Here is a 17362-nt window from a genome sequence, read left to right as displayed (position 1 = left end):
AGAAACTCGGAAATAGAACGGAGGCATGGACTGAGAAGATACAACCAATGTTTAACAAAGATCTAGAAGAACTAAAGAACAAACAGAGATGAACAACACAATAAATGAAATGAAAAATACACTAAAAGGAATCAGTAACAGAATAACTGAGGCAGAAGAACGAATAAGTGAGTTGGAAGACAAAATGGTAGAAATAACTGCCGAGGAGCAGAATAAAGAAAAAAGAATGAAAAGAATTGAAGACAATCCCAGAGACCTCTGGGACAACACTAAACAAACCAACATTCAAATTATAGGAGTCCCAGAAAAAAAAGAGAAAAAGAAAGGGTCTGAGAAAATATTTGAAGAGATGATAGTTGAAAACTTCCCTAACATGGGAAAGGAAATAGTCACCCAAGTCCAGGAAGCACAGAGAGTCCCATACAGGATAAATGCTAGGAAAAGCACACCAAGACACATATTAATCAAACTAACAAAAATTAAATTCAAAGAAAAAGTATTAAAAGCAGCAAGGGAAAAACAACAAATAACATACAAAGGAATCCCATAAGGTTATCAACTGATTTTTCAGTAGAAACTCTGCAGGCCAGAAGGGAGTGGCAGGATATACTTAAAGTGATGAAAGAGAAAAACCTACAACCAAGATTATTCTGCCCAGCAAGGATCTCATTCAGATTCAATGGAGAAGTCAAAAGCTTTTCAGACAAGCAAAAGCTAAGAGAATTCAGCACCACCAAAACAGCTTTACAACATATGCTAAAGGAACTTCTCTAGGCAGGAAACACAAGAGAAGGAAAAGACTTACAATAACAAATCCAAAACAATTAAGAAAATGGTAACAGAAACATACATATTGATGATAACCTTGAATGTAAATGGATTAAGTGCCCCAACCAAAAGACACAGGCTCACTGAATGGATACAAAAACAAGACCCATATATATGCTGTCCACAAGAGACCCACTTCAGACCTAGGGACACATACAGAGCGAAAGTGAAGGGATGGAAAAAGATATTCCCTGCAAATGGAAATCAAAAGAAAGGTGGAATAGCAATAATCGTATCTGACAAAATAGACTTTAAAACAAAGACTGTTACAAGAGATAAGGAGGGACACTACATAATGATCAAAGGATCAATCCAAGAAGAAGATACAACAATTATAAATGGTCATGCACCCAACATAGGAGCATCTCAATACAAATGCTAACAACCATGAAAGGAGAAATCGACAGTAACACAATAATAGTAGGGTACCCCACTTACTCCAATGGACAAACCATCATAACAGAAAATAAACAAACATAAGCTTTAAATGATACAAATGACCAGACAGATTTGATATTTATAGAATATTCCACCCAAAAGTGGCAGAATACACTTTCTTCTCAAGTGCACATGGAACATTCTCCAGGATAGATCACACCTTGGGTCACAAATCAAGCCTCAGAAAATTTAAGAAAATTGAAATCATATCAAGCATCTTTTCTGACCACAATGCTATGAGATTGGAAATAAATTAGAGGAAAAAATTTGTAAAACATACAAATACATGGAGGCTAAACAGTGTGCTACTAAATAACCAAGAGATCACCGAAGAAATCAAAGAAGAAATAAAAAAATACATAGAAACAAATGACAACAAAAACCTGATGACCCCAAACCTATGGGATGCAGCAAAAGCAGTTCTAAGCGGGAAGTTTATAGCAATTCAATCTCACCTCAAGAAACAAGAAAAATCTCAAATAAACAATCTAACCCTACACTTAAAACAACTAGAGAAAGAAGAACAAAGAAAATCCAAAGTCAATAGAAGGAAAGAAATCATAAAGATCAGAGTAAAATAAATGAAATACAAACAAAGAAAACAATAGCAAAGATCAATAAAACTAAAAGCTGGTTCTTTGAGAAGATAAACAAAATTGATAAACCATTAGCCAAACTCATCAAGAAACAAAGGGAGAGGACGCAAATAAATAAAATTACAAATGAAAAAGGAGAAATCACAACTGAAACGGCAGAAATACAAAGGTTTATAAGAGACTACTACAAACAGCTTTATGCCAATAAAATGGACAACCACGAAGAAATGGACAAATTCTTGGACAGGTACAAATTTCCAAGACTGAACCAGGAAGAATTAGAAAACATAAACATAACTATCACAAGTAATGAAATTGAAACTGTAATTAAAAATCTTCCAAACAAAAATCCAGGATCAGATGGCTTCACAGGCAAATTCTATCAAACATTAAGAGAAGAGCTGACACCTATCCTTCTCAAACTCTTCCAAAAAATTGCAGAGGGAGAAACACTCCCAAATTCATTCTACGAAGCCACCATCACCCTGATACCAAAAATAGAAAAAGATATCACAAAAAAAAAAATTATAGACCAATATCACTGATGAACACAGATGCAAAAATCCTGAACAAAACACTAGCAAACAGAATCCAACAGCACATTAAAAGGATCATACACCATGATCAAGTGGGATTTATCCCAGGGATGCAAGGATTCTTCAATATATGCAAATCAATTAATGTGATACACCACATTAACAAATTAAGGAATAAAAACCATATGATCATCACAATAGATGCAGTAAATCTTTGACAAAATTCAACACCCATTTATGATAAAAACTGTCCAGAAAATGGGCATAGAGGGAACCTACCTCAACATAATAGAGGCCATATATGATAAACCCACAGCAAGCATGGTACTCAGTGGTGAAAAACTGAAACCATTTCCACTAAGATCAGGCACAAGACAAGGATGTCCACTCTCGCCAGTCTTACTCAACATAGTTTTGCAAGTCCTAGCCATGGCAGTCAGAGAAAAAAAGAAATAAAAGGAATACAAATTGGAAAAGAAAAAGTAAAACTGTCACTGTGTGCAAATGACATGATATTATACATAGAAAACCTAAAGATGCCACCAGAAAACTCCTAGAACTAATCAATGAATTTGGTAAGGTTGCAAGATACAAAATTAATGCACAGAAATCTCTGGCATTCCTATACACCAACAACGAAAAATCAGAAAGAGAAATTAAGGAAACACTCTCATTTACCATTGCAACAAAAAGAATAAAATACCTAGGAATAAACCTGCCTAAAGAGGCGAAAGGCTTGTACTCAGAAAACTATAAAACAGTGATGAAAGAAATCAAAGATGACATAAACAGATGGAAAAATATACCATGTTCTTGGATTGGAAGAATCAACATTGTGAAAATGACTATATGACCCAAAGCAAACTACAGATTCAGTGCAATCCCTATCAAACTACCAATGGCATTTTTCACAGAATTAGAACAAAAAAATTTACAATTCATATGGAAACACAAAAGACACCAAATAGCCAAAGCAACCTTGAGAAAGAAAAATGGAGTTGGAGGGATCAGGCTCCCCGACCTCAAACTATACCACAAAGCTACACTAATCAAGACAGTATGGTACTGGCACAAAAACAGAAATATAGATCAATGGTACAGGATTGAATGCCCAGAGATAAACACATGCACATATGGATACCTCATTTACGACAAAGGAGGCAAGAACATACAATAGAGAAAAGACGCCTCTTCAATAAGTGGTGCTGGGAAAACTGGACAGCTACATGTAAAAGAATGAAATTAGAACACTGCCTAATACCATACACAAAAATAAACTCCAAATGGATTAAAGACTTAAATGTAAGACCAGACAGTATAAAAAAAACTCTTAGATGAAAACAGGAAAAACACTCTTTGACATAAACCACAGCAAGATCTTTTTTGACCCACCTCCTAGAGTAACAGAAATAAAAACAAAAATAAACAAATGGGTCTTAATTAAACTTAAAAGCGTTTGCACAGCAAAGGAAACCATAAACAAGACAAAAAGACAACCCTCAGAATGGGAGTAAATATTTGCAAACGAAACAACAAAGGATTCATCTCCAAATTATACAAACTGCTCATGGAGCTCAATATCAAAAAAAACCAAACAATCCAGTTAAAAAATGGACAGAAAACCTAAACAGACATTTCATTAAGGAAGACATACCTATGGCCAAGAGGCACATGAAAAGATGCTCAACATCACTAATTATTAGAGAAATGCAAATCAAAACTACAGTGAGGTATCACCTCACACTGGTCAGCATGGTCATTATCAAAAAATCTACAAACAATAAATGCTGGAAAGGGTGTGGTGAAAAGGGAACCCTCCTGCACTGTTGGTGGTAATGTAAATTTATACACCACTATGGAAAACAGTATGGAGGTTCCTTAAAAAACTAAAAATAGAACTACCATATGACCCAGCAATCCCACTACTGGGCATATACCCTGAGATAACCATATTTCAAGAAGAATCATGTACCACAACAGTCACTGCAGCACTATTTACAATAGCCAGGACATGGAACCAACCTAAATGTCCATCGACAGATGAATGGATAAAGAAGATGTGTCACATATATACAATGGAATATTACTCAGCCATAGAAAGAAACGAAATTGAGTTATTTGAAGTGAGGTGGATGGACCTAGAGTCTGTCATACAGAGTGAAGTCAGAAAGATAAAAACAAATACCGTACACTAACGCATATATATGGAATCTTAAAAAAAAATGTTACTCATGAACCTAGTTGCAGGGCAGGAATAAAGATGCAGACATAGAGAATGGACTGGAGGACATGGGGTTGGAGGGGGCAGCTGGGGTGAAATGAGAGTAGCATCGATATATACACACTATTGAATGTCAAATAGTTATCTAGTGGGAAGCAGCAGCATAGCACAGGGAGAGCAAATCTGTGCTTTGTGACCACCTAGAGGGGTGGGATAGGGAGGATGGAAGGGAGGCTCATGAGGGAAGGGATATGGAGACTTATGTATGCATATGGCTGATTCACTCTGGTGTACAACAGAAACTAACACAGTATTGTGAAGCAAGTATACTCCAATAAAGATCTATTAAAAAAAATAAAAAATAAAAATACAGGAAAGTCCTTCTCACTTCAAATGAACAATTAAAAGAATTGCTGTTAAACACAATTTAAGATATTATAAGATAAACAAGGATAAAAATATAAATTATATACTTATAAAATGAAGTCACAACAGAAAAACGTGGCTACGGAACAAAAGGCAGAACCTAAAATTATGCAAAAAATCTAAGGAAAATTATAGAAGCTGCCAAATGAAACAAATCTGAACTTTAAAACATCATAAATGTTGAGTCATTTATGGACAGTTAGCAACAGATGTAGATAAAAGGATAGAAAAAGATTAAGCGAGATTGAATAAAAAAAGACATCACAGAACAAACTATTGTAGAAATAGAGAGGAAAAAAGAATGAGTAAAATATAAACAGAAAATTTTTTAATTGGAGAAAGTAATAAATATAGATGACAGGCAAAAATAAACCAACATAGATGTATAAGCAGTTCTTAAAGGAAAACAAAATCAGTGGAATAGAATACCAGAAACTATAATACAAGGAAACTTTCCTGAAATACAAGAAGGAATTTCCATATTTAAACAGCATATAATTCGAATCAAAAATAAATTTTAGAACTTAAAGGTACAATAGCCAAAACTAAAAAACTTGATGGTTGGGTTCAACAGCCAAATGAAGGGGACAGAGGAAGAATCAGTGGACCATAAGATAAAGCAATAGAAATTATCCAATCTGAACAACAGAGGAAAAAAAAGACTTTTTAAAAGTGATATGTTTCAGTCTTTAATCCATTCCAAATTAATTTTTGTTAGTGGCATAAAAGAGGAGTCCAATTTCATTATTCTGCATGTAATTATCCAGTTTTCCCAACACCACTTACTGAAGAGACTATCCTTCCTCCATTGGGTATTGTTGGATCCCTAGTCAAATACTGGTTGACCATATATGTGAGGGTTTATTGCTGGGCTCTCAGTTTTCTGCCACTAGTCAAAGTGTCTATTTTTATGCTAGTATCATACTGATTTGATTACTATACCTCTGTAGTATGGTGTGAAGTCAAGAAGTGTGGTCCCCTTACCTTTGTTGTTCTTTTTCTGGATGGATTTGGCGATTCAGGGTCTTTTGTGGTTCCACATAAGTTAAGATTTTTTTTTCTATTTCTGTGAAAAATGCCTTTAAAATTTTGCAAAGGATTGCATTAAATCTATAGATTGCTTTGAGTAATATGGACATTTTTATAATAATTTTCCAATCTATGAACATGATATATCTTTCCATTTACTTATATCTTCAATTTCTTTCATAAAGGTCTTAATAGTTTTCCACTACAGGTCGTTCACTTCCTTGGTTACATTTATTCCTAAATATTTTATTGTTTTGATGCTATTTGAGTGGGATTTTCTTTGTTTCTTTTTCAGATATTTCTTTGTTAGTACATAGAAACACAACTTAGAATGGCTATCATCTAAAAGAAAAAGATAACAAGTGTTGGCAAGGATATGGAAAAAACACTTGTGCACTTGTTTGTGGGAATCTAAGTTGGTGCAGTCTCTATGGAAATGGTGTGGAAGTTCCTCAAAAATTAAAAATAAAACTACCATATGATCCAGCAATCCCACTTCTAGGTATATATCCAAAGGAAATCAGGACCTCAAGGAGATATCTGTACTCCCAAGTCTGTTACAGCATTATTCACAACAGCCAAGATATGGGAACGACCTAAATGCCCATCTACAGAAGACTGGACAAAAAAAAGATGTGATATAATACGGTACAATGAAGTATTAGTCAGCCACGAGAAAAAAAGAAATTCTGCCATTTACAACAACATGAATGGAACTGGAGGGCATTATGCTAAACAAAAGTCAGATAGAGAAAGACAAATACCATGTGACATCACTTACATATGGAATCTAAAAAAGCCAACTCACAGAAACAGGAAGTAGAATGGTGGTTGCCAGGGGAGAGAGCAGGGTGGGAGAAATCAAGGAGATGTTCATCAAAGAGTACAAATTCCTAGTTATAAGTAAGTTCTGATGATGTAGTATACAGCATAGTAACTATAGTTAATGATACTGTATTATATACTTGAAAGTTGCTAAGAGAATAGATCTTAAGTGTTCTCACCACAAAAAAGAAATGGTAATTATGTGAGGTTATGGAGGTGTTAACCGACCATAATGTGGTAATCATTTTGCAACATTTAAGCCTATCAAATCAACATGTTGTACACCTTAAACTTACACAATGTTATATGTCAGTTATATCTCAATAAATCTGAAAAAAAACAAAGCTTACATTTCTCACACTCCCTTGCTGCATGGGGGCAGATATATGTCTGGGTCTATTAATCAAATGCACTAGTATGAGACTGACTCAGAAGTAAGCTATGTGGGAACACATGTTGGACATGGGGCATCCATTTTGCTAGTACAGAAGCATCAAAGGCTGTGTGGTTTCTCAGGTCAGAGACAACCACAACTTTATGAATGGGACAAAACTGCAGTGTGCATCTGGGAGCTTAAATTTAGAGCTCATATCTCTAGTCCTCACAATAATTCTGTGAAAAAATTTCTCTCAGAAACTGGGAAAGACTCTGCTGTCTGCAACTACTGACTTTGAACAATAAAGAAATAAAGGAAGGGAAAACAAGATATTCAGGGACTTGTGGGACTATAACAAAACACTTAACATTCAAGAAATCATAGTCTCAGAAGCAGAGGTAAAAGGGACTAAGGCTAAAAACGTACTCAAAGAAATAATGGCCTAAAACTCCCCCAAACTGGCAAAAGACATAAACCTACATATTCAAGAAGTCAAGTTTAGGTCTAAGATTAAGATGGACTCAAAGAAATCCACACCAAGAAACATCATAGTGAAACTTCTGAAAAAAGAAAACCAAATTAGAAATCTTGAAAGCTTGAGAGAAATGACACCTTACTTTTAGGAGAAAAGCATTTCAAGGACAGTGTCTTTCTTATCAGAAAACATGGAGCCCAGAAAGAAATGTCACAGCATTTTTCAAATGCTGAAAGAAATGAATTGTCAACACAGAATCCTATATACAATGAAAATAGCTTTCAGCAATTAAGGGGAAATCAAAACATTCTCAAATAAAGGAAAATTGAAAGAACTTGTTACCAGTATACCTAACCTAAAAGAATGCTAACGGAAGTTAAGTTTGTAATTTAAAAGCTTCTAAAAGGGAGAGAGGAAGAGTGGCCAAGATAGCAGTGTAAGAAGACTCTGAGCTCACCTCCTCCCACTGGCACACCAAAATTACAACTATTTACAGAGCAACTATTGATGAGAAAAACTGGAAGACTAACAAAAAAGACCTTCTACAACTAAAGATATAAAGAAGAAACCACGAGAAGGGCAAGAGGGGTGTAGTATAGTCAAGATCAATACCCCTGGATGGGTGACCCTCAAACCGGAGAATAATTACAAATGCAGAGGCTCTCCCCAAGGAGCTAGGGGTCTGAGCCCCAAATCAGGCTCCCCAGCTCAGGGGCCTGCACTAGGAAGACAAGCCCCCAGAATGTTTAGCTTTGAAAACCATTTGGGCTTAGGCTCAGGAGGCCCAGAGAGCTGTGGGCAATAGAGACTTCACTCTTAACGGGTGCACACAAAATCTCACACACTCCAGGACCCAGGGCAGAAGCAGTCATTTCAAAGGAGCCTGTGGTAGACCCACCTGCTGATCTTGAAGCAACTCTAGGAGGCATCTGGGAGCTCGTTATACCACATGGACACTGGTGCCAGCAGGCACCATTCAGGAATCCTCCTTCTAGTTTATTAGCTCCAAGACCCAGTTCTGCCCAGCAGCCTGTAGGTACCAGTACAGGGATGGCTCAGGCCAAGCAACTAGCTGGGCAGAGAAACAGCACCACCCACCAGCAGACCTGTTGCCTTAAGACCCCCCTGAGCCACTGCCGCTCCAGGACTCAGCCCTGTCAACCAGAGGGCCCAGAACATGGCTCCCAACACCAGTATGCTGGCACTAACCCCGGGACCCCTAGGGCCCTGCAGCCAGAGACCCGGGAACTCAGTTCCATCCACCAGTGGACCAGCACCAGCCTCACACAGCAGCAGACAAACACCAGCCCCAGGACTAACACAGCCCTGCAGCCTGCCATACCAGGAGCCAACCCACCCACCAGCCGGCTGACACCAACTCCGGGAGACTTTGGGTCTCTCAGTCAGCCACCCTGGGATCCAGATCCACCCACCAACAGGCCAACACCAGCATCAGGACATCCCAAACCCTACAGCCAGCCATCTTGACAGGACCTGTCTACAAGTACTGAAATTGAAACTGTGATTAAAAATCTTCCAACAAACAAAAGTCCAGGACCAGATGGCTTCACAGGCAAATTCTATCAAATATTTAGAGAAGAGTTAACACTGATCCTTCTCAAACTCTTCCAAAATATAGCAGAGGGAGGAACACTCCCAAACTCATTCTACGAGGCCACCATCACTCTGACACCAAAACCAGACAAAGATGTCACAAAGAAAGAAATATCACTAATGAACATAGATGCAAAATCCTCAAAAAAAATACTAGCAAACAGAATCCAACAGCATATTAAAAGGATCATACACCATGATCAAGTGGGGTTTACCCCAGGAATGCAAGGATTCTTCAATATATGCAAATCAATCAATGTGACACACCATATCAACAAATTGAAGGAGAAAAACCATATGATCATCTCAATAGATGCAGAAAAAGCATTCGACAAAATTCAAAACCCATTTAAGATAAAAACCCTTGGGAAAGTAAGCATAGAGGGAACTTACCTCAACATAAAAAAGGCCATATATGACAAACCCACAGCCAACATTGTTCTCAATGGTGAAAAACTGAAACCATTTCCTCTAAGATCAGGAACAAGACAAGGTTGTCCACTCTCACCACTATTATTCAACACAGTTTGGGAACTTTTAGCCACAGCAATCAGAGACGAAAAAGAAATAAAAGGAATCCAAATCGGAAAAGAAGAAGTAAAACTGTCACTGTTCGCAGATGACACGATGCTACATGTAGAGAATCCTAAAGATGCTACCAGAAAACTACTAGAGCTAATCAATGAATTTGGTAGAGTAGCAGGATAGAAAATTAATGCACAGAAATCCCTTGCATTCCTATACACTAATGAAAAATCTGAAAGAGAAACTAAGGAAACACTTCCATTTACCATTGCAGCAAAAATAAAATACCTAGGAATAAACCTACCTAAGGAGACAGAAGACCTTTATGCAGAAAACTATAAGACCTTGATGGAAGAAATTTAAGATGGTACAAACAGATGGAAAGATATACCATGTTTTTGGATTGGAAGAATCAACATTGTGAAAATGACTATACTACCCAAAGCAATCTACAGATTCAATCAATCCCTATCAAACTACCAGTAGCATTTTTCACAGAACTGGAACAAAAAATTTCACAATTTGTATGGAAACACAAAAGACCCCGAATAGCCAAAACAATCTTGAGAAAGAAAAACGGAGCTGGAGGAATCAGGCTCCCAGACTTCAGACTGTACTGCAAAGCTACAGTAATCAAGACAGTATGCTACTGGCACAAAAACAGAAATATAGATCAATGGAACAGCACAGAAAGCCCAGAGATAAACCCACGCACATATGGTCACCTTATTTTTGATAAAGGAGGCAAGAATATACAATGGAGAAAAGACAACCTCTTCAATAAGTGGTTCTGGGAAAACTGGACAGCTACATGTAAAAGAATGAAATTACAACACTCCCTAACACCATACACAAAAATAAACTCAAAATCAATTATAGACCTAAAGGTAAGGCCAGACACTATAAAACTCTTAGAGTAAAACATAGGCAGAACACTGTGACATAAATCACAGCAAGATCCTTTTTGACCCACCTCCTAGAGAAAGGGAAATAAAAACAAAAATAAACAAATGGGACCTAATGAAACTTAAAAGCTTTTTTGCACAGCAAAGGAAACCATAAACAAGATGAAAAGACAACCCTCAGAATGGGAGAGAATATTTGCAAATGAAGCAACTGACTAAGGATTAATCTCCAAAATTTACAAGCAGCTCATACAGCTCAATCAAGAAAACAAAGCCCAATCCAAAAATGGGCAAAAGACCTAAATAGACATTTCTCCAAAGAAGATATACAGATTGCCAACAAACACATGAAAGGATGCTCAACATCACTAATCATTAGAGAAATGCAAATCAAAACTACAGTGAGGTATCACCTCACACCAGTTACAATGGCCATCATCAAAAAATCTACACACAATAAATGATGGAGAGGGTGTGGAGAAAAGGGAACCCTCTTGCACTGTTGGTGGGAAAGTAAATTGATACAGCCACTATGCAGAACAGTATGGAGGTTCCTTAAACTAAAAATAGAACTACCATATGACCCAGTAATCCCACTACTGGGCATATACCCTGAGAAAACCATAATTCAAAAAGAGTCATGTACCACAATGTTCATTGCAGCTCTGTTTACAATAGCCAGGGCATGGAAGCAACCTAAGTGTCCATCGACAGATGAATGGATAAAGAAGATGTGGCTCATATATACAGTAGAATATTACTCAACCATAAAAAGAAACGAAATTGAGTTATTTGTAGTGAGGTGGATGGACCTAGAGTCTGTCATACAGAGTGAAGTCAGAAAGAGAAAAACAAATACCATATGCTAACACATATATATGGAATCTAAAAAAAAAAAAAAAAAAAAAAATAGTTCTGAAGAACCTAGGGCCATTACAGGAATAAAGACGCAGACATAGAGAATGGACTTGAGGACACAGGGAGGGGGAAGGGTAAGTTGGGACAAAGTGAGAGAGTGGCATGGACATATATATACTACCAAATGTAAAACCAATAGCTAGTGGGAAGCAGCCACATAGCACAGGGAGATCAGTTCGGTGCTTTGTGACCACCTTAGAGGGGTGGGATGGGGAGGGTGGGAGGGAGACGCAAGAGGCAGGAAATATGCGGATATATGTATATGCATAGCTGATTCACTTTGTTATACACCAGAAACTAACACACCATTGTAAAGCAATTATACTCTAATAAAGGTGTTAAAAAAAAGAAACATAGTACTGGAAATTCTAGCCAGTGCAAGTAAGTCAAATAAAATAAAAAACATATAGATCAGAAAGAAAAAAATACTGTCCCAATTTGCAAGTGCCATGATTGTCTATGTAGAAAATCGCAAGAGATCAACACACAAAAACCTTCTAGAGCTAATAAGTGAGTTCAACATGGTCAAAGGATACAAGATAAACATACAAAAATCAATTGTATTTCTATAAACAGTGAACATGTGAACACGGAAATAAATAATATTTATAATCGCTCCTCCAAAAAATGAAAAAGATTTAAATATAACAAAACATATGTGGGACTTGTATGCTGAAAACTACAACACAATGATGAAAGAAATCAAAAAAGTCAAATAAATGGAGAAGCATATGTGTTCATGGATTAGAAGACTCAAATAGCATAGATGTGAATTCTCCTTTAAATTTATATACAGGTTTAATGCAATTTGCATCAAAACCTCTGCAAGATTTTTGTAAATATAGACAAGATTAGTTTAAATGTTATGTAGAAAGGTGAAAGAACTAGAATGGCTAAAACAGTTTTGAAAAGAAATAAAGTGATAGGAATCTGTCTACCTGATTTCAAGACTTACTATATAGCCATAGGAACCAAGGTGATGTGGCATTGACCAAAGAATAAACACACAGACCAGTGGGACAGATTAAAGAACCCAGAAATAGATGCATACAAATATGCACAACTGGTGTTTGACAGAAATGCAAAAGTTATTCAGTAGAGGAAAGACAGCCTTTTCAACAAATGGTTCTGGAACAACTGGACATCTATATCAAAAAGCAAGCATAAAATGAAAAACAAAAAACTCTTTGCTTATGTCTCACACTTTATACAAAAAAAATTAACCCAAAATGGATCATACTTAAATCTAAAATTTTAAACTATAAAAACATGTAGAAAAATATACGAGAAAATTTGGGTATCTAGAGCTAGGCAAGGTGTTCTTAAATGTGATACCAAACGTACAACCCATAAAGGAAAAAACTGATAAATTTGACTTCATCAAAATTAACTTTTACTCAGCAAAATACCCTTAAGAAGATGAAAAGAGAAGCTACAGAGTAGGATAAAATATTTACAAAATACATATCTCATACAGGACTAATATCTATAATATAAAGAGAACACTCAAAACTCAACAGTAATAACAAAGAGAGTTGACCCTAGAACAATGTGGGCACTTGCTTATGGCAAGTAGAGCTCCTTAGAGAAATCAATCATTTTAGGTCTGTGGCAAGAAATGAACAAGATGTTATCTTGCTGTACCTGAAAGCAAGGATGCTAGGTAAGACTTCTGAAGACATGTCAAAAGCACTCAGGAATACCTTCAACAGCTCCCATAGACCAAAGCTGGAAAAATTTATTATCATACATAATACTGATTGCAATTGAAAGAACCACATCAAATATAAAAAATTCCTTGAGATCAAAATCATGGTCCAAAACTGTATTGATCACCTTTAGACACTGTGTCATTGGCATCATCAGAGTACCATGCCATCATTATGAAAACTTACAAAAGGAAAGTTGATGCCTTTATTCTTCCTCTCCTTTAAGAACTGTATTTTAAGGTAATGGAAAAATAATAATAAGGGAAAGATAATCTTTATATAAGAATTACAGCTAATAAGTGCAAAAGACATGTTGGAATTAGACAATCACCATTTTGCAACTCCTAACAAAATAATGGCTCAAGGCAATGGTCATTCATGGACTACTAAAACATTGAGCTAAAGGATGAGGAGGGTCTTTTAAAAGGGATGAATGAGGTTGACACCACTTAAGCTCCACTGATAAATTTTAACATCACTAAAATTGAACAATCAGATATTATGTTACTACTGATATGATGTGATAGAAAATGCACACTAGAATCTATGAAGTACTCTTCATATTTAAAAAATTGAACCTGAATTTAATCAATCCTCTAGATATAACTTTACAAGATATAGAAACAGAGCAACATGTTAAATAACAGCATAAAGAAATAATCAGTCAAATCTAAAATGTGGGAAATGCTAAAGAACAAATGATCTAGTTTCTTTCAAAATTTAATGGTATAAGAGGAGATGCTCTTTAAACTCAAGAGTTTAGAGACACATTAACTAAATGCACTATATATACTTTGGTGGGCAGAATCTTAATGCAACCCAACAAATACTTCAAAGACATTTTGGAAACAATTGAGGAAATTAAATATGGAATGGGTATTAGATGATATCAAGGAATTAATGTCAATTTGTTCATCATGGTTAAATTTAAACTAATTCCTTATCTATTAATGATACCTACTGATTTATTTATGAATAAAAAATATATTTGGAATTTGCCTTAAAATACCCTACCAATAAAGAAGAGAGAATAGACAAAACAAAAATGGCAGTACGTTGATGGCTGAAACTAGGTTTGGGATATACGATGGCTCATTATATGAGCATCTCTACTTTTGAGTGTGTTTGAAATTTTTCATGGTAAAATATTTTTAAACAATCATGTAACTATTCATTTGACAAGTTGAACATGTACCCTTTGCAGAACAAAGTAAGTAAAACACAATCTTTTCTCCCAAGAAGCTCACAATTTAGTAGTGGGAGAAATAGAAAAAAAAAAAAGTGAAGTATGATATTTGCTCAAATAAGCACATTACAGTCACAGTGGGGGCACAGTGTAAGGGAAAAGACATACCCCAGGAGACATGAATCAGGACTTCAGAGAGGAGGTGATACTAGATCTGTCGTTAAGAATTTACAGGAGTTCATTCAGGTGACATGAGGAAAAGGCATTCAGAGTGACAGTAGTAAGTCCTATTTATATGTATCACTTCCTGTTTCAAGCACTGTTCTAGGCACTTCAGATTTTTAAATCATTATATCCTCAAAACAAACCTGTGAGATGTGTTATTCTTAGCACATATCCTTATTTTACAGATAAAGCAATTGAGGCATAGAAAGGTTTAGTAATCTGACCAAGATTGCATAATTGTAAATGACAGTGATAGGCAGCAAAACCAAATAGTTTGCTCTCAAACACTAGACTTCTTCTTCAGTAGATGGAGTAATGTGTAACAGAGGGAAAGAGGCGTAACCTGTAACAGTACACTAGGAAACCATAAATGTTGCTATAATATATGGTGTGAGGTGGAAAATCAGAAGGGTATGTCAGGAAATGAGAGAAGATGGATGGTTAGTCAAAGGGCAGACCATGAAGGGCTTCACATATCAAGGAACGGAGTTTATACCATTTTCAAGTAAGAAGGTGCAAACCAACAACGGCTTTTAAACAATGGAGTGACATGTATTGATTTATGCAGTACAAAAATAACTTAGGCAGTGGTGAGCACAGTGGATGGGAGGGGAATCAATAAAAGGAGGCAGGGAATTCAGTTAAGAAGTATTTTGGTCCAAGAGACAGACTCTAGGGGCCAGAGCTATGGCACTGCTGATAGACATGGATGAAAGAGAACAGATTCAAAAGAGATTTAAGAGGAAGAAGCCATAGAATTCGGCAAAGGATTCCATATGGGAAGCACAGGGATGGAAAAGGGGGAGTTAAGGAAGTCTCTCAGGTTGCTGACTTGGGGGGTGGGAGGGAGGAGGGATGCCAACAATGAGTGGGAACATCAGAAGAGAAAGTTTTATAATGAAGAAAATGTGTTCACATTTGACCAGGTGAGCCTGTGGACACTGTCATATAATAATGACCCTGGATCTCAGAACACAGACGTGTATCTGAGAGACTTCAACATACTGGCAGTATTTAAAGCCATGGAGACAAATGGGATTCACTCAAGAATCCTTCGCAGAGAAACAAAACAAAAAATCAATGTTTTTCAAACTTCAGTTATTCAAGGACTTCAGGACTTTTGCCATGTTAGTGCACCACCTGTCCCATTGTTTATTTAATAGTTTTTTGAACTGGCATGTTTTTTACTGATACAAAACATTGTATCACTACTGTAAAAAGAAAACGATATTACTCAGCATAATAAATGGAAAATGACCATAAAGTTAAACTGTAATGATGTGTCAACATAGGTTCATCAGTTGTCAACAAATGCACCACTCTGATGGCGGGGGATGTTGATGGTGGGTGACTAATTTGAGCCTGGACCTAGCATTCTCTCGCCTCCAACATTTTGTCCTCTCTACCCTGCCCCCGACCCCAAACCCACCATCCTCTTGCTGTGCCTGATGCTCTAGTAAAGGAACGTGTCACGAGTGTGGTGTCAAGACCCCTTACCTGCGGGAATTGTTCGCAACTGACCACACTCTCCCCATCCACAGGCTAAAGGGCTACGTGCCCTGACAAGCTCCCAGCTGTAAAAAGCCAGAAGCAAGGCAGGCAGCGTAAAATGTGACAGCATGATGAAAAATCATGGGGGAGATAATAAAAAAAAAACAGAAGCCTAAACTTACTATGAATCCACACCACTCAGTGCTCTGCTTACTTTGAAATAAAAACTGAGTGCCTTAGACCATTACGCAGACTCTGCTATGAGTATGCACTTGCATAAAAAATGTTCTCTTCCTTTACTATTCCAAAAGGTGATTGATCATCTTCTACCCCATCAGTTCTGCACACCTTACCCCTTTTAATATGGAGTCAAAAATGAAGTCAAAAATGATTTTTATAATGTGTGGTCAACAAATTACACTGGCCAAAAAAAAACAAAAGAAGAAAGTTTAGCAAATCTAAAGGACTTCATTTGCATTTTTTCTTTGTTTCTCACTAATCTCTGACAACATTATATTTTCTGCTTTTCTTTATTGCCAAACTCGTTAGACCGTATGTGTCACCTACATTAAATATCCTAAATATACATAATTTGCTTTCAAATGTACTCGTGTAACTAGTTTAGGAATAGAACTGCAGTAGAATTTGAGGGGAGTTATAACTTCCTCAACTCAGAAGTTTTCATCCTACATGGCCTTTAGTATTTTTTAAGTCTCACTCTCACTGAAAACATCCTGAAGTTAATTATATAAAATAGATGATAAACAGATGTGAATAGAGCAAGTAGAATTCTGCAGAACATTATTTCTTCCAAATGTCCAAACTTCAATTTAAAACTTAAACACAAATTTAGACAAGTATTTTCATAAAGGCTTGAGCATTGTGCATAATCAACAAGGAATAAGAATTTTTGTTCTACCAAACTGTAATAAAGGACCAGAGTAGAGGGAACATTTACATTGAAATGAGATGCTATGCTCATTCCAGTATAGAGCAGAAACTCTAAAAAAAAATTGTAGAACACATAATGGCATTTTTG

Source organism: Eubalaena glacialis, chromosome 8 (genome assembly GCF_028564815.1).
Source record: "Eubalaena glacialis isolate mEubGla1 chromosome 8, mEubGla1.1.hap2.+ XY, whole genome shotgun sequence".
NCBI lineage: Eukaryota > Metazoa > Chordata > Mammalia > Artiodactyla > Balaenidae > Eubalaena > Eubalaena glacialis.
The sequence above is the reverse complement of the archived record's forward strand: the minus strand, read 5'-3'. Positions refer to the sequence as shown.